Raw genomic sequence first — 23,515 nt, forward strand, 5'->3', positions numbered from 1 at the left:
ATTGCAAATGGGTCACAATACCCTTACAGCCCAGGTTTAGTGCAGCCAGGCAAATGAGTGTCCTAGCATCACCACGTATCCTCAACACATCTGTACACATGGGATTACAAACTGAGGTGTCAGGTGTAACAGGAAATATGAGGCCTTGTGACATATATTGATAAGTTTTCCTGCAGCTATTGATATAGTTCAGTTGTAAATTTGCTTATCTGGTAGCCTGTAAATTTGCTTTGCCTGTACCCTGCTTCTTCTGCTAGCTAAATGGCTGGAGGATTTCATGGCTTCTGTTATCAGTTTATAGCTGAGAGTGCATTAATCTAAAGAAAACAGACATTATATTCAAGTCCTTATTAGATAATGTAAGCAGTTTGTCAAGTATAGCTACTATTTTTCTATAATAATTCTTCAAACCTTTATATGTTTTAAGAAAAAAACAGCTTGTGTTTTTTATTACTTTGACTAAGAAAACACAATGTATTTGTGCTGGAGCCAGCAGTTTCCTAGATTTATCTTGTTGTTCTAAGAAAAAATAAAATACAAGACCTTTTGTTCCTTGACATTTGAAAAGTGAGATTCAACACACAAGTGAAAATGTAGACCTAATTTTCAGGAACTTGTTTCTTAAAATTTTAGTCTGAATGTTTGAACTGTTTCATGTCACCCACTGGCTTGTAGTCAGCAAAGCTTAAAAAGAGAAAAAAAGAAGAGGAACAAGTTTCAAAACTGAAGGAACAGCTGCATTGGTTCTCTACTATGGCAAAACTAAGCAAAATACCAGAAAGCACCAGGTAATTTAATAAGGCAATTGCATGTGAGGCTTAAGCTAAATGTATCAGACAGATATGAATGATACTATTGTGTCATGCTGCTGATTTGCTAGGAAAGCATATTTTAAAAGACTGTGTAATTCTAAGGTTTAATTCAATAGAAAAAAGATCCCAAATCCCCAAAACATGAAAATTGCTATGAATTAATTTATAGGATTTAGTATATATTTTTTCTAGAGCAGATCAGCTAACTTTTAAGGGTGTATTTCATTCTTCTTTACTTTGGCACATCCAGTGATGTTTCACAAACAGGGGTAATATTTTCAGTTTGAAGGCTTCTTCCAGAAGAAGGTCAAAGATAGTAACATCTCTTTTAAACAAATATCTCTTCTGATAGTCCGTCTCTAGTGATAACTACACAGACTGCAGTATGTGCTTAAGTTGTAGAATGTCATGTCCATACTAAGTATCAGAGTGAATTCCCTAAAGCGAATTCTGGTTTAAGACCTGTGTTTATTTGTACAAACCATGTCAATGAAATGGTAAATGCACAGCTAACTCTGAAAGGACGGAAACTTTCAGCTGAGTTTTACTTGAGTTCTGTTATTAAAGGAAGAAGTTTAGAAAAATACAAGAAAAACTAAAAGGTGATAGCTTTTGTATATAGAAATATACACCAACATGTCAAACCAATGATTATACTTTGGTTGAGGTCTGTATGTTTTATATATAGCTAATCCCCCTAGAACACTGTAGATTAAAGGGAGCAAATATGACCCCAAATGCAAGAAGTGTCTATAAAAGTAAGCAGCTTTCAGATGAAGAGAGCAGCAGAAGTGCTTTCATTTTTGGACTTTATGAAACAGTCTCCACTACTTACACACTTGACTTTTATTACATCTGTACTAGATTTCCACAGCTTAAAGATAATGAAGGTATGAGCAGTGTTCTTTTGTCCAGAGTTAGGAGACTGGACTGCTGTGCTTTGACATGAGCATATCATGACAAGCAGGGCTTTCTGGGGTCTTTAAAATATGTGAATGTACTTCACTTACTGTATAACACTTTGGTTTATGTTGTATGGTAGGTATCCTTACTGAAAGGGTGCTGGACAGCTTCTTGGAATGGGAATCCACTGAAGATTACTAAATACGCTGAGAACACCTCTATTTCAATAAATGGCCCAGGCACAAGGTGTTAGAAGCTGGGACATCACGTGGGTCAAGTTCTGTGCATGCGTTTTCTGTGCTTCTTTTTCTGACTGTTGTCAATACTGATTGCTGCCTGTGATCATCTTTAGCTTCACATGCTGTGACACAATTGCACCTCTAAATTAACAAAAACTTTGACTTTCTTCCTCACTGATTAGTCAGAGTGTGCTATAGGTCTAGTGGAGCTATATAAGAAAATATGAAGAAATTTGGATCTGAAGTAGGTCATGCATGGGCAAAGCTGGATACTTCAGAAGGAGACACTCAAAGTCCAGCAAGCTCATTAGGTATTTACTAAAGCTAATGAAGAATGGGTAGCCTGAATCTTCCTGAAGCTGGTTCATGTTTGTCTTCCTGGGATCCACAAACCTGAGCTTCCTACTATAGGTAGTCACCTTTATGTGTTATTTTAATAATCTGAGCAAAGGTTCACTGTTTTTTTTGTAGAAAAAAAGGGGAAAGCAATACTCAGTATTTCTAGAATAGCCTTATAATAAAACAAACAAAACTTGGTTTAGAATAGGAGGCCTGGGTTAATTTCCTCTTTCCAATCAAAGCATTTAAAAAATACACTGATCTTTTCTACAGAATAATCAACTGATGGGATATTTTTGTTCAGAAGGATCCTTCCTGCTGATATAGTGTCCTTCTGCAGGAAGAACAAAAGAGTAAATAGCATAGCAAACTGAAAGCATGATTAGTTATCCCAGTGGTTAGCCTTTTCATCTGAGGCAAGAGAATTTGGCAAATAATCTTAATTATAAGGCCAGAACTACATAATCTTTATTATTTTCAGTAAAATCTCAGTCATTTTAATTTGAAGAGTCGAGGTTGGTCACAGGTGGGAGGTGTGCTAAAGGCTTATGTGGAAGTCTGAAAAATGGCTTCCCATGGGTTTGGTTCTTCATTGTAGTTGAACAGGAAACAGACAAAAAGCTTTGCAGAGTAGATTTTCTCCTCAGATGCATTCAGTGCCTGGGGAGTTTTGAGTTAAACAGATAAACACAACCAGCATTGGGAAAAGTACAGGCTAGGTTTTCAGGATCAAGTTTTTGTCCCGTGTGACATATTTTCCTCCCTGTTTCAGTTCAGGGTATCAGTATGGAAAAAGCAAACACTCTGCAGCTGGTTTTGCATGCAGATCTGAATCCTTCTATGATATCAGAGCTACTGGTGGGATGAAAAAAATCCTTGTGCTTGTACAAAGCTGTCTCAGATCTAGAAGCAACATTGCTGTGTTCACACAGTCCTCTCTGCAGAGTCTGATGATGTTGGCACAACATCTAAGCACAGCTGGACCTGTGCTAGTCTATTTACTAATACAAAGTTTCTACATTAGAGGAAAATATCAGAACATAAAGACAACGTATTAGCTTTAATTCTTATGAAAAAGTATTGCTGCAATTCTCTTGAAGTGCACTTCAGCAAATGTTGAATGATGTAACTTGGTACTTGACAGTTACATTCCTCATGGTAAAGAAATTGTGGTGTATGTATACAAACATTCAATTAGTAGTTCACAAGAGGAAATTTTGGATGAAGTATGTGTTCTTTGTTCTGCTGAAGGTATGAAAGCCAAAGGAAAGGACATACAATACACTTTCCTTAAAGAATACATCACAATTTACAGCTAAAAAGGTTTCTGGGGAAATTAATTGGAAAGTAAGTGCTGCCAATCTGCAGGACAGAAGTAAAATTTTGATAGCCTCAAAATTATCTTCTTAACGTTCCAGCTGGGAGAGTTTCCCCCTGAATAATCAGAGCATGGTACAAGGCTACTGAGTGTGGAAAGGAAAAATAGTGATGGAATTTGGTTCTGAAATAAGTTATGCATGGGCAAAGCTGGATACCACAGAAAGGAATTCTCAAAGTCCAGGAAGCTCATTAGGGGTTTGCTAAAATGAATGTAGGAAGGATAGCTTGAGGCTCCTTCAGGATGGTTCATATGTCATAACTCTGTGTGCTACACGATACACAATAGCAGAATTACAGGTTTGAGCAAGAGCTGCCTGACAGAAAAGATGCTGGGGGTGCTGGTCAACAGAGGCTGAACAGGAGCGAGCTGTGCCCAGGTGGCAGAGAAGGGCAATGGTATCCTGGCCTGTATCAGCAACAGTGTGGCCAGCAAGGCCAGGACAGAGACTACCTCCTTGTATTCAGTGTTGGTGAGGTTGCACCTCAAATCCTGTGTTCAGTTCTGGGTGCCTCCCTGTGTGAAAGACATTGAAGTACTGGAGCATGTCCAGAGAAGGGCAATGGAGCTCATGAAGGGTCTGGAACACAGGTCCTGTGAGTAGCAGCTGGGGGAGCTGCAGTTGTTTAGCCTGGACAAAAGGAGGCTCAGAGGGAAACGTTATCACTCCCTACAGGTACCTTGTCACCCTCTACCTGAAAGAAGATAGTAATAAGGTGCGAGTCAGCACCTTCTGCGAAACAGGAAGGCATAGGAAGAGAGAGGAAATGATTTCAAGTTGCACCAGAGGATGCTTAGATTGGACATAAGGAAACATTTCTTCACTGGAAGGATTATTAAACACTGGAAAGGATTATTAAGCACTGGATCAGGCTGCCCGGGATGTGGTTGAATCACCTTACCTGCAGATATTTAAAACACATGTAGATATGCTGCCTAAGGATGTGGTTTGGTGGTGGATTTGATAGTGCTAGGCTAGCAGTTGGACACTATGATCTTGAAGTCTTTTCCATGATTTCAAGATTCCATGAACTAACCTGTTCTTCTGAAATTGGCCTTTGAATTTAAGGTCACAGATGTCATCAGCATTCTGTGCCAGCAGTACAGCAGAATCTTAAAATGACATTGTGCTCTGTAGTGTGAAGGATGCTGCTTTTTCTTCTTTGACTAAGGCATCCAGAATGAATGCTGAAAAACAATTCATTCAGACATTTTGTTAGGAAAAATTGCTGCTTTACATAGCTAGACATGTCTCCCAGAATACCCAAAATGAGGGACTGACCTTGGCTTTCTGCTTGAACAAAGAAACATCCTTTTCATTATTCTGCAGTCATTATTCTGCCTTTTTTACCACATCACCTCTTTACACTCAGACACTTTAAATGTAAATTGATTGTTTCCCATTGGTAGTTTTTGAAAATGTTGTTAATTATTGTAGGATTTTTCTTCAATTTTCTTTGCTTTTTTGAGGTCTTTTTTATTCTTTAAACTTATATCAATACTTTCAGTATTTATATAGTGCATTAAACACCCATTGTTTAATTTAAAAAGGGAAGGTGCAGGTACAAAACATTTCTCCATAACTTTCTAATAGTGCTGCTATAACGAAAATTTACTTAGCCCATAGCCTTTGAGTAGAAAATTTATTTTTTTCTACTCTGTTGGGAGATTTGGGCAGTGCTTGGTGGAGTATTTTAGCATGCATGCTAACAATCTCACCTTGTACTCACAGTCATGGTACATTTATGTGCTTTCAGTTTTTCAGTCCAGACATGCAATATAGGTAGGGTCCCACAGTGGTTTTTGGTCCTCCACCAGCTTGTTTCCTTCAAGTGCCTGACACTAAACCAGTAATTATATAAATCTCAGTAGAAGCAGGGCCAGTTCTGGAAAATACAACCATGTGGACTCACTTATTCCTTTGTTCTGAAATTTTGATGCTGCTTCATTTTCTTCTGCATGATGCTGACATAATGGTATTTTTCTTTGACTGTTGTCAGAGCTGAGTCATAGGGGAGTTAAGCTTAATGAGGTTTAATTAAACTTGGAAAAAGTAATGCTGAAAGATAAAATTCTTTTATGTTTCACTTGTAGTGAGAAGGCCTTTTATGCCAACCAACACCTGATCTCAAACTTCAAAGGCATATTTGGAACAATTATGCACACTAAAAATGGAGAACATAGTCACCTGTCTTTTATTCCAACATTTCTTCCCTCTGCCACAGCAATGCTTGTCATTCAACTTAAATGCATTTTTCTTTTGTATTTGATACTAGCTCACACTGTAAAAGCAAATATTCTGCCAGGAAAATTATTTAATGGATAAGAATATTTTCAGTCAAATGGATAAAAGGATGCTCTATTATTTCCCCATATTCAGTTAATGTTTTAAGTAAAACATTACTAGCATGACAATAGTATTAACTACCAATCTGCTACCTAAATGCTATGATATAAAGGCAAGTGCCCACATTTCATAGTTGAAACAAAGCAGCTGTTTTTTCACTCGCTAGTTTTTGTTAGTTTTTACTTTTTTGTTAAATGGGCTGGTTTATTTTGAAATGCGAGGTGAGAGACCAGATAAGATCTGATCGTCTTGATCTCTCTGCCTATCTGACCAGACTTAAAAAAAATATTATGTATAGAATTTACATACAGAATGTAGGTATTTAGCACTGCAGGCACGTTAATGGGTTTTGATACTATGACTTTATCAAATGGGATTTGCCAGCGTAATTCCAAATGGGATCAGGATCCCCATTCCATTAGAAAGAGATACTGAATTGGTTGCAGATCTTCTCCCAAGAGTGTGGAACGCAGCAGGTTTTGAGAAAGGAATTGCAGAGGGAAAACTAGGGAAATGTCATACTGGTTATTCAAGATACCTCTTATTCACCTGGCTGGAATGACAGATTTTCCTGAGCTAAATGACATTTAAACAGAAAGCTACTCCTAATTATCACCTACTTGTTTCTAGCTTTGCCTGTTGTGTAATGTCATGGGAAAAAGAAATAAAGTTATAGTTTGGCTTGGTTAGGCTCCAGTTCAGCTGTGGGTTGGTGAATATTTTACTGAGTTGTAAAACACTGAACTGTGCACTAGCCCTTAGGATATGAACACAGAGTGTGAGGTACTCTGCTGTTTAGTATGATCCCCATGATCCCCACAGTGACTGAAGCTATAATCACCCTTGGGAAGACGTCAGTACAAAGGACATCTCCACTTCAGATGCATGCAACTTTAGCCACAAATCTTCACTGACTTTAGCTTAAAATATGTCTGTGGTAGTACATTTTTTTTGGCACTGCTGCTTTTAAGAAGATTTTTTTGCTTCATACATAGCACAACTTGTCTCTAGAGAAATATAGCTCCAGAAGGGAAATAATTTTTAACAGATAAGCAATTCCAAAGGTATTTATTAGCTATCAACTCAGATAAACCTACATAAAAAGGACGATGAAATCCCACTTATTACCCTGCCCTTTTTGTTTGTTTATGGGTTCCCAGGCATATTAATTATACTTCATTTGGCTTTGCCCCAGAGACTTCTGAACAACAGGGCAGAGGCCACTCAGTTCCATTGCTGTGGCTTATATTTTGTTCCCCTGAGAATATTTGTAATTAATATGATACTTATTCTCAAGCAAACATATCAACCTCTCCATCTCACAAACATTTATGAGTGGCACAGCCCCATGTGTACCACTGACAGAGGTACTATTTGTTGGCTTTATGCAAATAAACTCTTGTAGTTGTGAGAAGTTAGATGTGGTACTTGAGTGCTTAAATATAAAGAGACACTGGTACCATTGTGAACTGCTAAATGTGACCTAGTTCATCTTCTTTTACCTGTTGGCAGAGCCAAGCCCCTGAAGAGGGATTTTGTGAATGGTGTAGTGAGGAGAGCTGTAGAATCTCCTGAGGCTTGCCTGACAGGAAGAGTTTAAAATTATTTTTTGAGATTTTTACATTAGTTGTGCTTCCAGTTTTTGACTAAACATTTCAATCACATGCTTTCTTCCTTCTTCCTTCTCTGTGGAGATAACATCCTGGTGTTAGAAAAGCATTCACTGATAATCAGTGTTGATAAAAGTTTGCAATAGCTATTTACATTTACAAAATGATATCTCTTTAGGTATATTTGGATAAAATATATATGAGTGCCTGAGAAAGAAGGGAAAAAGTAGGTTTTCCAAGGAGCTTTTTAGGACATAATTTTAGAAAAATCAGTTACAAAATTCCCTAAGATGGACACATTTAATGGCTTGGAGGAAGCTGTACTTCAGTCCTGCTTTCTGGAAGGCTTTTACAGATTGGCTCTTTTTTAGGCCAAGGGTCCAAAAACTCTAAAACTGTATTCTTCTTAGTGCATGTGGTTGGTATCTAGTCCAATTTTTTTAAACGGTAACTGTATAAACTTCACTTATGGTAATACTTACACTTGTGTGATTATGTAAATCATAATAATAAAAAAAAGCTCGAAAATGCTAAATGCTTGAAAGATAAATGCTCCAAGATTTCCTTGATCATATTTACAAATCCAGAGGGCTTTTTTTTAGTGAAATGTTGAGGTAGAAATGAAAATTTACCTTTCAGGACTTTTCTCACTCTTCTTACAGAAGAGATTGAAAATTGGATTGGAAGAATCTTCAGAACAGCAGTGAAGCAAAAATTATCTGTAATGTGTTGTATAAATGGCACAACATGTAAGTGCTTTGTGAGGCTAAGAACTCACAAAAATTAAATAGAATATGTAAAAAAATATAAAAATATAGGCAGCACTATCTTCCTTAGGTGGTTAGAAGTAAGGTAGCAGGTAAGGCAGCTTAGAGTAGGAACTCTGGTAATCACTGCTTGTCAAAATTTTTCAAAATACTTTTTCTGATTGACTCTATCTGATTGACTGTAATTTTTCTCTCCTATTTTTACGTGATAACTACTCTGCATACTTTATTCTTAGGTTTCTGCTCTTTTTGTACAAATGAATGCCACAGTAAAGGGTATGAAGTAGTTATGTATTAGTGGTATTCTGATAGCCCTGTAACCCAACATGGCCCTTGGCCTGGATCCACCCATCCAAAGAGCATCTTTCTGTTCACCAGTGGAAACAGAATATCTATGCAAGCAATGACCACTAACTAAAACAATTTCTTCCTCATAAACCACCAAGAAATGCCCAAGGGATCCAGCACACAGCTGGTGTGCCACCCTACCATTGAACCTGTGGTAAACAATCCCTGTGAACATTTTGACAGAGAACAATGTTTGTTGCTATGTAGTTAGGAAGATAGAAAGCCTCTGGGTAAGAGAGACCCTAGTATTGATGGAGCTGCTAGGTTGCTCCAGAAACCAGAAGGTCTGACGGTTTATAACATGCTCTCCATTTCAGATATATTCCTTCTAACCTATTTTCATAGTCCAGTGTAGAGAACTACCTCCAACTTCTATTTCACTAACATGCAAAGCCAATCTTTTCTTAAGTCAGATGGTAACAGAATCCTAATTTCTATCATTATTCCATTTCATATTTCAGTCCCTCTGAGCATGAATGATTCAGATATGCACTGTACCAGAGTTAAGGAATTGTAAATTTAAATTGCAAATTGTAAAAGGCATGACCTTCCCTATTTCTGGTGGGAATATTACATTTAGCACACCCTGGTGCCACCTTCAATTTGTCTGTGGCTGTGGCCGTGTTATGCCTGTGATGCACAGCAAACCTCCCATGGATTGAGAGATACTTACATCCTTCTTTTTCTGAATCACTTTCAGCAAAAGGTCTTTTCCTTGTATCAGAATACTGTGATTAATCACTTGTGCATGACATCCTATTTTCAGCTGTTGAATTTCATCCTGGTTTTATAATTTTTTTTTTTCCTCAGAGCCCTTTTTGTATGATACCCCAGTTTTCACCTGTCTTGGCAATTTCTTCCAGCTCTGTTATCATAACAGTGTACCTTGTTGCTTCAACATTATGCTCAGGTTTCCTTCCTACAGTCTTAAATGATGATTTTTGAAAATTTAAAACAAAAGCGATGCCAAGATCCTTAATGAACTCCAGCACTGTTATTCTTCAAACCTTCTCCATTGCCATGCCCTTTAAAATCAAATTTATAGTAAATTTTTTAATTTTCATGAGCTCCAGTTTCAATTATTTACTACACAAATTTATCCTGGGTGCTGTTGATGTCTAGAACATTTTGTAATATTTTTCTTAAATTAATTTAATATTTTCTAATAATTTAATAAAATACATTTAAGGTGTGTCATAATTTGTCATTGTAAACATTTATTCCATGTACAAAGCTGCTCTATAGAGGAATGGTACCTTACCTTGGAGACCTGGCTGAGTCACACCACAAGTGCAAATAAACATAACTTCTGCTTCTTCCACACTGCCTCATTACAGGTTAACACAACATGTCTTGGCAGAAACAATGTGTGGATCAGAAAATCCTCTAAGAGCAGAATAAAAAAGGGTTTAATTACATGGCAAAGAATTTCCGTGAATATTTTATCACATAAAAATAGACTTGTTTTGGTTGTGTTTGCCTTCCTTTTTTGTAATCCCATTGGAGTATTCTAATAAAAAATGTTTGCTGGCAGCACTGCAACAGAAAGAATGCATTCTAAACAAATTTGAGAATATTCATATGTAACACATTTTGAATGTGCAAACATGTATTTTTGCCATGAGTCTGAATCCAGTCTTATTTTAGCAACATGCCTGTGCACAACTTCTGAAATAATATCTTTAGAGTAATGTCCTAGGACATGAAAGCAATATCATGGCTTTTGTGCACCGAAAGTGAAGAACTTTTGTATTAAAAATATATGTAATAAAACATTGAAGTCACAGCATGTATGGTGATTGCTGCTCATGCTTGCCAAGAATTACTTAAGAGTCATGGCTCTGCTCCAAAAAAGCTCTGGAAAAAAGAATTAATATATAAAATCAGAAATGGAGTTACTTGCAGGAAAAAATGCTGACTATATTAAATTATTCTGTCTAATTCTAAGTTAAGAGTCATATGTTCAGTACAGGAAAATTGTCTTTGGAAGAGCATTCAGGATCTATGTATGTCTGCACAAGGCAACATTATTTCTCCCTTTGCAACAAAATGAGTCCACAATACACAAATGAAATGTAGTTTGTTGCAATTTCAGTTGCTTGGTTTCTCAAAGGATATCTCTGATTTTCCTTTAAAGGCACACCAAAACATCATTGCAGCTATCAGCTCTGCTATCAGAATGGTTTTGGTACACAGTGATACTCTCTGGAAGTACTTTTTAACAACTTGAACTATGGAGCGCATGGCATACCACCAGAAATGCAGTGATGTGGGCTAAAAGTCAGAATGGAAAGCTTAGAATGCTGCTTTGTGTAAATCATATGTGATTCATCTTGTCTATGGGTGCCAGTTTCATTTCTTCAGATAAAGATAAAACACAGTAAAGGTACTTATTTAGATTTTATTAAGACAATTGCATCAGTTCTATTATTATGTTTGAATTTAAACTACATCAATTTTTCTGGTCTATTGAATTAATGATCACTACGTTTTACTAGTAGTTTCTGCAAGTTGTCTGCTAAAAAGGAATGCAAAAATGCCCTTTTAAAATATCTGAAATAGGTTGGTAAGTTTGCTAAATGAAAACAGATACAGGAATTTAAATTCTTTTACATCGTTGTTTTGAAAAGTTTTGTCCCTGCTCAGTGGGGCATGTAAGAGGCTGAGGGGGATGGAACATTTTTTCACAAAGAATTAAGCTGGATTCCCTCTTTTTCTGGTTTGCTGTTTTGCTTGTTCAGATGAGTGGATTGATATTTTTGTCAGCATTGGTGTAACCCTGTTAAGAAAGCAATAATTCACAGTACACATTTAGGCCAGCTTTTCCTTCTACTACATAGTAAATTAATTCCTGTGGTTTAGTCTAAGCCCAGTGCTGGTTACAATTTGAAGTTAATAGCTACTCTTGCGGCATGATCCCTCCAGAGTCATAGGCTGATGTCCAGTGCCTGCCCAAATGCTCTTACTCAGGCACTGGCAAGTGTTTCTGCCTTCCACATCCTGATGCTCTGCTGGCAGACATGCAAGTGTGTGCAGGCTGTATAGGCACTCTGCCCTTCTGCACAGGGAACAGAACAAGGCAGTTTTGTGGTCACAGTGTACATCCAAGTGTGTGATAACTCTGTGTTATTGTGAAGTGTACACGAGCACAGAAATGCAGATGTTGAAAGCAGATAAATTATTTAGTTTGAATGGTGGTATATTTTAGGAGTACTTCAAAAACAGAAAACAGGCATAAAATTAAAGTAACTTAAACCTAGAAAAACTGACTGAAGGCAAGTGTTTACCATCCTCATTCCAGTTTGGAAATATTGTCATCACAAATTGCTTCACAGAATATTCACTCGCTTGGAAATCACATTGACTTTGTTCTTCCTGTATTTCTTCACAGACTTGGAAGACTGGAGGAGGTACTTATGACCTTGCCATTGCTTTGTTCCTATGTGTCACAGACATGGTGTTCCCTATGCTTGCAGCTTTGTCATGGTGACCCTAAGTGCATTAGAGCACCCACAGTCTGCATTGGAGCTGGCAGCATCAAGATCCCTGTGAACAGCACAGACACCTCTGAAGCATGGGAATCCCTAACTTCCTCTGCCTCCAGCTCCAATGTCAGAAAATTCATCCTGGCAATGTTTTAAGTATTGAACCCTGCCCTTTTTGAGAACTCTTTCAGGGATGGGTTTGTTGAAAGCTAGACTGTCCTCAACACCAAATCTACCTTATGCATCAGGGACTTAATTCTTCAAGTGGCCTTCCTGCCACTTTCTGCAATGCCTTTCTTTGGTGACACAGTCTGTCCCAGCTCCATCCGATGGAGGTAGGACTTGCACACCTCTGCTATGTCCAGCTGACAACTTTCTCTCTCCATTGCCAGTTTTTTTAGTGCTGCTATAGACTAGGTTGCTCCAGAGCATGAAGATTTTGTAATTCAGCTATTTGTGGATTTCCCTCCAGGGCTATTTTCTCCTCCTGGCTATCAGTTCTTCTCCTGACTCAGACTTATGATAATACATTTCTTGCATTTCTCTCTTAATTTCTGAGAGAAAAATCAACTGGCCTGTGCACTGCTGCCTTAGTGGGTGCTTCCCCCACTACAAGGCACCCAACACCAGCCTTCATGGTTTTTTTCACCCTCACAGGTTGTGCTCCTCCTTCCTGCCTTCCTCACCCAACCCCATCCCAAATTTGTCAAAGGCTGGTGGTGGATGACTGCCACCTTTAGAGATAGCCTCTGCACAGAAACCTCTGTTCCCATAGGCACCTCCTTGCAGGATCTCCTTGCAGTAAAGGCAGCCTGGGAATCTTGAGGCAGAAGGCTTCCTGTCAGTGGCTAGCTGCCACCATGCTGTGCCCCGGGCACTGGCAAAGGCAGGGTCCTGGTAGGTAAAGTGAGGATAGTCCTGCAGGAAGGAGGCACCTGTCTTGTCTATCATACCTGCCCTGAGACATGGAAGTTCTTAAATTGACAAGGCATTATAGCACTTTCGAACTTGGACAGTTAGTGTTCATTCTTTGCTGGAGATATTTTCTGTTATCACAGGGTGATTATCTTAACAATTTTGCTTGCAATGTTCTGTTCCACTCTATTTTTCCTGCCCTTAAATGACAAACAAACCCTGGATTTCTTTTGGGCTGCTAGTAGTGACTGCGCATTCTTTCATACTGTTTATACCACTTATACACCACTACAAAACCCTATCTTTTGATGTGCTATTGATGTTTTAAACCAATTTAAGATAGAGAAGAACTAGGCTGCTTTCTCTGTCTCCACCAAATCTCCAGATAATTACCAGTACTAGTACAATATTGCCTTGTACTGATGTAACTTATTAGTATAATAATAATTTTGAAAGAACATTTTAAATGACAACATTGCTCTGTTGGTCGAGATGTCCTGCAAAGATAGATTACTGTGTTTGTTCCTGCACATCTATTTAAAATGTACTCTTCAGCCAAACTAAAGGCCATTGGAAACAAGTCACATACAAATCTGATTTCAAGCCTGCATAAACCATTCACTTTCCACTTTCCTAAGATTACAGTCTTCTCTGGGAGCTGACATTGATGGCACATCAGAGTGATCCTGAAACTTATAACTAATTGGAGAATTGGCTTTTCTTTAACAAACTAACACAATAGATATATATGAATTTTATATTATCTGCCCCCACCCTTTCTTTCTTGTATCTCCTTATGCGTGCCTGGCTTACAGACTTTTCAGGGAAGAGGAATGTCATTGCAATTATATGTAATGAACATTATACATTTTCACCACCTTTCTGTCAAGATCCAAGTATTCCTCACCTGTATGTTTTAGGCTTACCTGCACAGTCGAGAAGGATATTTTCTTAAGGACGTTTATAATTTATTCACTAGATTTATTGTTCATTCTGCTGAAGTCATCTAGAGTCTTTGAATGCATATATTGTCAATGTTAGCTGCATTTATATAGACTTATTCCATATACAATCCAACTGATGTGGTAGTGTTCATGCTGCTCCACAGAGTGAAATATTCTCTCCTGCACTAGTTCTTCAGTCAACATTAAAAGACCCACCACTGGCAACACTGAAAGTGAAACTCAATCTAGGGACAGTAATATACATCCCAGAACATGCCCATAAAAATCTAGAAAGAGGAGCATGCATTTTTCTGCATGTGTGTGGATAGCTAGCCTTGGTGTAAACTGCTAACTGCCCTACATATAATTCAGCTTTGCAGCTCTCCTTTCTTCCCATAATGGACAGATGATGCCATAGCAAAAAAGACAGCTGGACAGATCTGGTCAAATATCTGCCTTTTGAAAATCTTTTCTCCTACCTGCTCTAGCATACAAGGGAAGGTGAAGTCTTACTTAGTTTTTGCACTTCACAATAACCAGAAGATGGCAAAAGCAGCAGATGATTATATGATTCTTGAAAGTAATCTGATTGATGATCAAGAATCATAGAACATCCTCAATATCCTCAGCTGGATACAGGGAAGTCCAACTCCCAGCCCTGTGAAGGATGATCCAATAATCACACTGTGTGCCTCAAAACGTTGTTCAAATCCTTCTTGAACTAGAAAGACTTGGTTCTGTGACCACTTTCCTGGGGAGATTGTTCCAGTACTCAATCACCCTCTGGGTGAACAACGTTTTCTTAATATCCAGCCCAAAGCTCCCCTGACACAGCTTTGTGCCGTTCCCTTGGGCTCTGCCAATGAATACCACAGGGAAGAGATCAGGCACTGATCCCCTCATGAGGAAGTTGTACCTGCAAACAGGTCTGTCCTCAGTCTCCTCCAAGCTGAGCAGACCAAGTATCCTCAGTTGCTCCTTGTAAGTCTTCTACTCCAGACCTTTCCCTGTCCTCGTGGTCCTCCTCTGGATGCTCTCTAAGAGCTTAGTGTCTGTTGTTTATATTGTAGCACCCAAAACTGCTCCCAGAACTCAAGATGAAGGTGATCCAGTGCAGACCAGAGCAGGACAATCCCCTCCCTTTCCCGGCTGACAATGCTGTGCCTGATGCACCCCAGGACAGGGTTGGCTCTCCTGGCTGCCAGGGCACTGATGACTCAGATTCAACTTGCCCTCAACAAAGACCCCCAGGCACCTTTCTGTGGCATGTCTCTCCAGTATCTCCTTCCCCAGTCTGTCTGTACATCCACAGTTTCTCTGTCCCAGGTGAAAAATACAGTAGTTTTCTTTGTCAAACTACATAAAGTTCATGGGATGGTGATTGTAAGCAGAGAAAAGTGCCATCTCTTGTCAGCTTTGAGCTGCTTTGATCTCTCCATTATTTACCAACAGTCTTGGCTCACTGATGAGGTTCCAGATGGCTGGAAGCTGGCCAATGTGACACCCATTCACAAAAAGGGTGGGAAGGAGGATCCTGGTAATTTTAGGCCAGTTAGCCTGACGTGGTAAGGTAACAGAGCAGTTTATGTTGAGTGTCATCACACAGCCCTTACAGGATGGCCAGGTATCAGACCCAGCCAATGTGGAGCGGGTAGGTCGTGTTTGACCAACCTGGTCTCCTTTTATGACCAGGTGACCTGCCTGGCGGATGCAGGAGGGGCTGTGGATGTTGTGTACCTGGATTTCAGCAAGGCCTTTGACACTGTCTCCCACAGCACACTCCTGGAAAAGCTGGCAGCCCATGCCTTGGACAGGAGCACTCTTTGCTGGGTTAGGAACTGGCTGGATGGCCGGGCCCAGAGTGGTGCTGCATCCAGCTGGGGCCAGTCACCAGTGCTGTCCCTCAGGGCTCTGTGCTGGGGCCAGTTCTGTTCAATGTCTTTATTGATGACATGGATGAAGGTTTTGAGTCTTTCATGGTAAATCTGCAGATGACACTAAGCTGGGAGCGTGTGTCAATCTGTTGGAAGGTAGGAGGGCTCTGCAGAGAGACCTGGAATGGCTGGATGGATGGACAAGAGTCCAATAAGATGATGTTTAATAAGTCCAAGTGCTGCATCCTGCATTTGGCCACAATAACCCCCTGGAGCCTTGCAGTCTGGGGACAGCGTGGCTGGACAGTGCCCAGGCAGAAAGGGACCTGGGGGTGCTGGTGACAGCAGCTGAACATGAGCCAGCAGTGAGCCCTGGTGGCCAAGAAGGCCGAGGGCATCCTGGCCTGGATCAGGAATAGCGTGGTCAGCAGGGCCAGGGAGGTCATCCTTCCCCTGTACTCGGCACTGGTGAGGTCACACCCTGAGTGCTGTGTCCAGTTCTGGCCCCTCACTTTGGGAAGGACCCTGAGACACTTGAGCGTGTCTGGAGGAGGCAACGAGGCTGGTGAGGGGCTTGGAACACAAGGCCCGTGAGGAGGGAGTGAGGGAGCTGGGGGTGTTTGGCCTGGGGAAAAGGAGACTCAGAGGTGACCTTATTGCTCTCTACAACTCCCTGAAGGGTGGTTGTAGTCAGGTGGGACTTGGTCTCTTTCTCCAGACAGCAGCTGACAGAACCAGAGGACACAGTCTCAAGCTGTGCCAAGGGAAATATAGGTTGGATATTAGGAAAAAATTTTTTACAGAAAGAGTGATAAAGTTCTGGAATGGTCTGGATAGGAAGGTGGTGGAGTCACCATCCCTGGATGTGTTTAAAAAAGGATTGGATGTGGCACTCTGTGCTGTGGTTTAGTTGACGTGTTAGGGCATAGGTTGGACCCTATGATTCTTAAAGGTCTCTTGCAACCTAGTGATTCTGTGATTAACCCACAAAAATTAGGGTTTTGGGGGTCTTTTGGGGGTTTTTTTGTTGGTTTGTTGGTGGGTTTTTTTGTTTGTTTGTTTTGAGGTTTTTTGTTGCCTTTTTTTTTTGTTTTGGTTTGGTGGGATTTTTTCTGTTTTGTTTTGTTTGTTTGTTTTCCATTCTAGTGAGTAAGGGAAAAGTGAGCAAGGAAACAGATATTTGTTTCTATGCTCCAATTTCTTAAGGATGCATACACAAACCACTGACTTGGTTTATGTATGCTGTTTTCTATGGCAGTTCAGACACTTGGTTGATCACTCAGGCCAACACATGCACAGTGCAAATCAGAGTAAATGATTGCACAAATGAATTTTTAAATGATCTGAAGATCTGATGCACATTGTAATAGATACACATGGAAAGCCTCCGAGTGCTGAAAACAGAGTTCTGCAGAACAACATGCTTGTCTTCTGGCTTTTGAAATAATGAGTGTCATTACAATCTAGTATTTAGCTATATGGGAGACTGTCCATACTACTTTCATGAAACTTTTGTTCCGCATGGTTTTACCAAGTCCAGGAGTGAAATTTTAGGATCAGCATAACTGTCTGAAAGGAGCGAATTTTCAAAAGCAGATGGCTTGCAGAGTCCGGATTTCTTTTCAGATAATTTTCAACTGTAAATATTGTTGCTGTTCCCAATAATAGGAAGAGGAAATTTTACTTTTCTACATCAAAATTAGAATCAAAATTTATCTGTGTAGACATGACCATGCTTTGGAGGAAATATTTAGGTGAAAGCAAGAGATCCCTTCATGTCAGGGATGCATCTCTTGAAGTCTCATTGGATTTTCTTTTTCCAAGTTAGCCACATGAAGAGTATTAGTTTGGTTGATGACTTTGAGAGAACTGCAACATCCAGGCTGTGTTCTGAAACTTCCAGGTATGACCCCTTCTTATAGCTGGAAGGCATGGCTTGAGCACTGAGGTCTTGTCTCTCTGCATCTCAAACACTCCCTCTGGTGGTGTTGCCTTTGAGGAAGAGGAAGACATTGCCTGATGGGGTGCAGGGGTACGAGTCCTGCCAAGGACAAAGGCAGGATATAGCACAAGGAGGACTGATTTGTGGAATCTGATGCTTGTAATGGAAGAGAAGCAGAACTCGTTGTAGGACGAACTGAGGTTTCACACAGAGCTGCACAACAACAGGTGCACACTTCACTGTAGGGGCCAGAAACTCAAGAGATAAGTATTGATATGACTGCCCAAAAACTAGCCATTAATAATACTTTACCTGAAAATGCAGTTTTGGACAGCTACATATCTGAAGGTTATCAACCTTCACTGGAGAATTCTTGATGTTATTAAAAAACATAATCTGAAAAGTGAATAGTGGGGATTTTTTGTTTGTTAGATTGGTGTTTTGTTTGCTTGTTTGCTTCTGTAGATTTCACTTCCCTAGGTAAAAAAGAAGAATTTTCATAAACTATTGGCTTTTTCATATCGCTGAATGGATGGGGCCTGGAATATGCTTGTGTGCTTGACCTTAAAAACAATTCTGGTGTAGTTTATATTTGACACACAAACTTTTTTCCTAACATGTTTTAAGATTATACATTTTCCCCTTTCACTCTTCAATAGGACACACTGCCACTGCACATGAAAGGCTGGCCTCCCAGTTGTCCACCTTTTGCTACTTCTGTCTCAAATTATTGGTTCTCTAACACCCTGCTTAAAGGAGTCTGGGCATGGGGGGACTCTTTCCATATTCCAGCAGCTTCATAAGTTGTCTGCCCAAGATATGGTCCACATTTTATACAGATTTTTGAGAGAGAGAATGAGTGTTATCTCAAGACTCTAATTACTGTGAGATTGCTTAAGATAAAAGAAAATGCATTAACATCGGTAGATGGGTGTCTAAAACTGAGCTGTATTTCTTTTGGGCCCTCTGTGGGTGATGATAATACCTTTGGAATTCTCTCTGTCAACATCTGGAAGGCTCCACACACAGTGCTCCTCCTGTCTGAATGTGCATGTTTGAGAGAGCAGGGTGGGTGTGAGCAATTAGGTGAGTGAAATGTGCAAGTCCTGAGCCCTTGGTTACATTCATGGAGCACGTCAAGCTAAAAGAAGATAAGAAAGTGTTTGAAAATAAACAGGACACAAGTCAGCAATCAATAACTGCCTGAAACATTAGCTCAGTCAGAATCAGGGTTCTTGGCTAATCTATGACATGTAACTGATCTTGAAATGCGTAAAAGACTGCTGTAAAACCAAAGGAACAGTGTGTTTTGCCTGTCCTGGACAGTGCAATACTGGAATGCCTTGTCTGTGAGACTGTGATGCCTTCATCCCTAGACGTTTTACGGAAAAAGTTGGATAAACAGCAGTAAGGAATAGTTTGCATAAATTTGGGACAGCCTTGGACACAGGGAGGAGAAGAAAAGCCATATGACCTCATGAGAACATTTACCCCATTGTTTTTCTCTGATACTGTGGAATTATTATTTTGCTCTTATTCTTGTTTGTCCTTCTCTTGCTACTCTTCCAGATGCTCTCAGATGTGACTTTGTGCAAGTTTTCTCAGCAGGGATATTTCTGCTGAGTGGGACCTTTGCACTTTTACTGCTATATTGAGAGTAAGATTTATGTAGGTATCTTTTGAGCACCAAAACCCTCCTGAAAAGTCAGTGACACATTTTCAATATTTTCTGAAGTGTACTGCATGCATTGTATGATTTGTTCCTAGGTAGAGTAATTCTGCTTCAAGTCAGCCATCAGGGAACTCTTGAAAGGTCCATTCGTTCTCATTCTGATCTCCTCTGGACCTGGTTGGTTGGAGGAAAGCCAATGTAGTATAGTATAGTATGTACATGTGTTTGAAATTTCTGCCCAGTGCACAGTCAGATATCAGAGATCATATAGCAGCTGCCATGCCTACCTGACTAAATAGTAAGATACCTCTTTTGAGTTGCATGCAGACCCTTCATTTATGATTTAATATATATTGTCAGCAGTATAGGATACTGCAGTGTTACACCTATATTGTGAGCTGCAGAATCAGTCCACAAAACTCTCACTAAGCAACCTCTTTATTGGAATCCTTGAGACTATGCACATGCTCGTAGTTAGGCACATGCCTAAGTGTGTTGCTGGAGGTAGGAAGGGATAAACATAATTTTCCAATATTTCCAACTTAACAACAACTCTCATAAGCATCAGTCTATTTAAAAAAAATTAGGCATGGAGCAAAGCAGCTTTGGTAGCATATACCACAGCAGTACTTATGTTGCAATTCTGCTATTGCAACAGATCTTCCACTTTGTTAAGACCAAGGGATCAATAACTAAACTTACAAAAAAAAAAAAAAAAAAGCCAGCTGCTTAGTGATTGGGTATTGTTTTATTGTGCCAAACACTACTGCTTTAGCCAAAACTGATCCTCTGAAACAGTATCTTCCAAATCATACCAATAACAGCCTTCTTTTAGTCTCAGACTAGAAGATAAAATAAACCTGCAAAGAATGTTCTCATAACATTGATCTCACTTAAACATCTCTATTTCCAGAAGAATAGTAAGTATTTAAGCCCTGTGTGAAAGTTATTTAGCCAATGCATGCATAAAAAAATCAGCAATTGTCTAGGATGTTCTCTATTCCATTTTTAACTTCCCTATAATTTAAGCCAAATGGCATATACAATGCATCTACAACGTCTTTGAATGTGGTTATGGACCTTGCTGAGAATAGGAGGGTATTATAATTTGTCCCATACTGCTGGTCCAAAGCTTAGAACAAAATAATTATAATGGGTCCAAAATTCTTCAGGTATATTTACAGGATTGTTTGGGCTATATTTATGTAGTTAAGCACAGATGTACTTGTGCTTGTGCATACACAGATGTATTTGCCTATATTTAAAGAAAATCATGCTGCACATTACCTACATTTTGGTAATTTAAAATGCATTAATATTTTTGTGAAATCATATGACAGCAGTTAGAGGAACATTTGGTAAAAGGAATTATGTTTGGAAAATAAGCAGGATCCAGTACACACCAGGGAAAAATGCCTTGTCATTTGAACAAATAAAAGTGTATCTGTTCTATTGCATAGGTATTGCATAGTCCATCCCCAATGTATGTCTTCCAGTCTGCTACTATGCAGCTCCACCAGAGAGCTAGAGAGGCAGCAAATCTCAGCAAATCTTGCTGGGCTTGTTCTGAGTAGCCTGAGCTCACTAGCCTTTGCCAAGTTTGGATGTCTAGTGCTCACGTAGAGGCCCATCACCTTTTCAGGACAGAAGTGCTGTAGCATGTGAACCACATGATATGCCCAAAGGATGCCAAAGGAGGAAGGACTTCCTCTTGCCTGGACTGTTCTTATGATGTCTACTCAACTGCCAGAATCAGATGCAGTGCCCATTAACAGCAATGGGAAGACTTTGCTTGACTTTTGTTCTCGGGTTGGTCTAGGAAACAACTTGAATAGGATGCAATATAAAAGTGAAGAAAGGTAGAATTGATGAAAAATGAATAAATTAAAAGATTTCTTCAAATATAAGGAATAAAATGCTGTAAAACTTCAAACTAGCAAGTGTCAGACTCAGTCTTTAATTTAGGGCACAGCTGGGTTGTTAATTCGGTTGGCAGTGTGGACAGCCAAATAAAATGTGACTCATATCTAGTAGAGTAGAGTTCAGATTTTGAAAAATTTGCAGTTTTACCTGACAAATTCCTTCACAGGTATTTAAAGGAACTTTTTCTGAGCATTGAGAACTAAACTCTCACTGTGATAGAAGAAAAAAACACATAGAAAAAGAAGGTTCTATCTGAAATAACTTCTTTTTTTTTTCCGTTGTGGAGTTCAGCTATGTCATGCTGTTGGATTGCAGTTACATAGAGTTGCCTCAGTGGTAAAATTACATAAAACCTTTACTTTCTCCCATCTTCATGACATTTTGCACTCAATAACACTGTCACCATCTTGATGTGTCAGTGAGTGTGTGGTAAGAAATTAATTAAATTTTTTTACAAAAGTAAATATACCTGTGTTATTTGAAAAGTAGATTTTTTTTCCCCCATATGTAATATGCTAGAAACATTTCTGTGTGATTTATTAATTTCACCCACAGGATAGTTAAACTACCCACTGTTTGGCCACATTTCACCAAATGTTAGATTATGTGAGATGTTTTTACAGGAGTAACTTAGAGTCTGAATGCAAATTCTACAATAAAAATATGTTTGGATTCTTATATTTCCATCACAAGGCTCAGGTGTTTGTGCAAACTGGAGCATTCTAAATACATTTGCATTCTTAACAGTCAGTTACTAAGTTCAGGGTTATTCTTTTCCATTACAGTGTCTGATGTCAAACGTGAACTAAACCCAGGTACACAACCCTGAACTCTTTATCCTTTTGTCAAATAAGCAGAATACTGCCAGAAGTTGTAATGGATAAAAAAACCCCACAACTGAAACATGGGAAACATCAAGCCAAAATGAAGAAGAATAAAAATTTTAGAGGGGATCTCAGGCAATTTAAACAGTCTATGGAGGTCACGCAGTACCACACTCTGTGTTTTTCAAAGACGTAACAGGCAAAAAAAAAGAAAAAAAAATGTGCTTCACCTCTCCTACTTGGTGGTTACCCCCTTAATTATGTCCCCCTTGAGAGTTTTCAAGCTCCCAAGGCAGTGCAACTGTGCACCTTCTACTGAGACCAGCTGCTCTTGACAACATGGGTCCATATGGGAGCCACACAGGGAGTCACAACTTCATGTAATTCACCTTTCTCCTCCCTAAAAGCCATGACCAACCTTGTATTTTTCAATATTCATGTGCTGCCAGGCCCTTTTAATACATCTACTTGTTTAATATTCTGGAGTCAGGATAGAAAACATGTTCTTCATGGCAACTGGTTCAATTTAAAATAGGTTCCAGAGTTTCTTTCACCTTCATGCTCCTTCAGCAGGCAAGACAACTCCTGCTCCTCCTGCCAAGCTCTGCCTCTGTGGTGAGGATGCCCTCTTCATGTGCAGCATTCCCCTTGCTTTCTGCACACTCAGCTGAGGAACTGAGCAATAATTAACCTGAAAGACCTTTTCTCCATGTCCTATGGATTCCCATGGCTTTTTAAAGATCTTGTGCAGTGGATTTTGTCCACTGAATATGTTCCTTTAATATCACTTTGGAGTGCTAATTAGAAAAGATTCCTTGCTTAGCCTACATGAATAGGAAATTATGACCAGCCACGATAGACGTCAGGCAACACATTTTAAAGAGGGATTTTCCCTTCCCTCTGTTGACTGGAAGATGAAATGACAAGTAAATGACAAGTAAAGAACTGAGAGCCATCTCCATGGGGTGGCAGACTCAAGACGTGTGCTCTGGCAGGAGAACCAATACCAGTGGAAATATGATGATCGAAATTCCTGATGGACATTCCTGCACAATGGCCTTTGGATATGGTGAGGCAAAACTAACCCTGCTCAAAGGCAAGTGCTCTGCTCTAAGTCAAAACACAAACTGAAAAGCTGAGTACCAGGCAAGAGTATGTAAAATGACTAACTGTGAGGGGGTATACCCTTAATC

General features: G+C 39.5%; 2 long non-coding RNA genes across 5 annotated transcripts in view; one reads left to right on the forward strand and one right to left on the reverse strand.

Annotated features, from left to right (window-relative positions):
* Positions 1–23,515, forward strand: part of LOC135290633 (uncharacterized) — a 137,853-nt gene that overhangs the window by 6,446 nt on the left and 107,892 nt on the right. The window lies entirely within an intron of this gene.
* On the reverse strand, positions 2,794–12,164 carry LOC135291441 (uncharacterized). 2 transcript variants are annotated; one of them, XR_010354240.1, is made up of 6 exons: positions 12,031–12,164; positions 10,005–10,129; positions 7,521–7,600; positions 5,391–5,557; positions 4,709–4,859; positions 2,794–2,953 (listed from the first exon to the last, which is right to left on the reverse strand). It is a non-coding gene; the product is annotated as an uncharacterized LOC135291441 (long non-coding RNA). The 2 variants fall into 2 exon arrangements; XR_010354241.1 differs by lacking the exon at positions 7,521–7,600.

Source organism: Passer domesticus, chromosome Z (assembly GCF_036417665.1).
Source record: "Passer domesticus isolate bPasDom1 chromosome Z, bPasDom1.hap1, whole genome shotgun sequence".
Classification (NCBI taxonomy): domain Eukaryota; kingdom Metazoa; phylum Chordata; class Aves; order Passeriformes; family Passeridae; genus Passer; species Passer domesticus.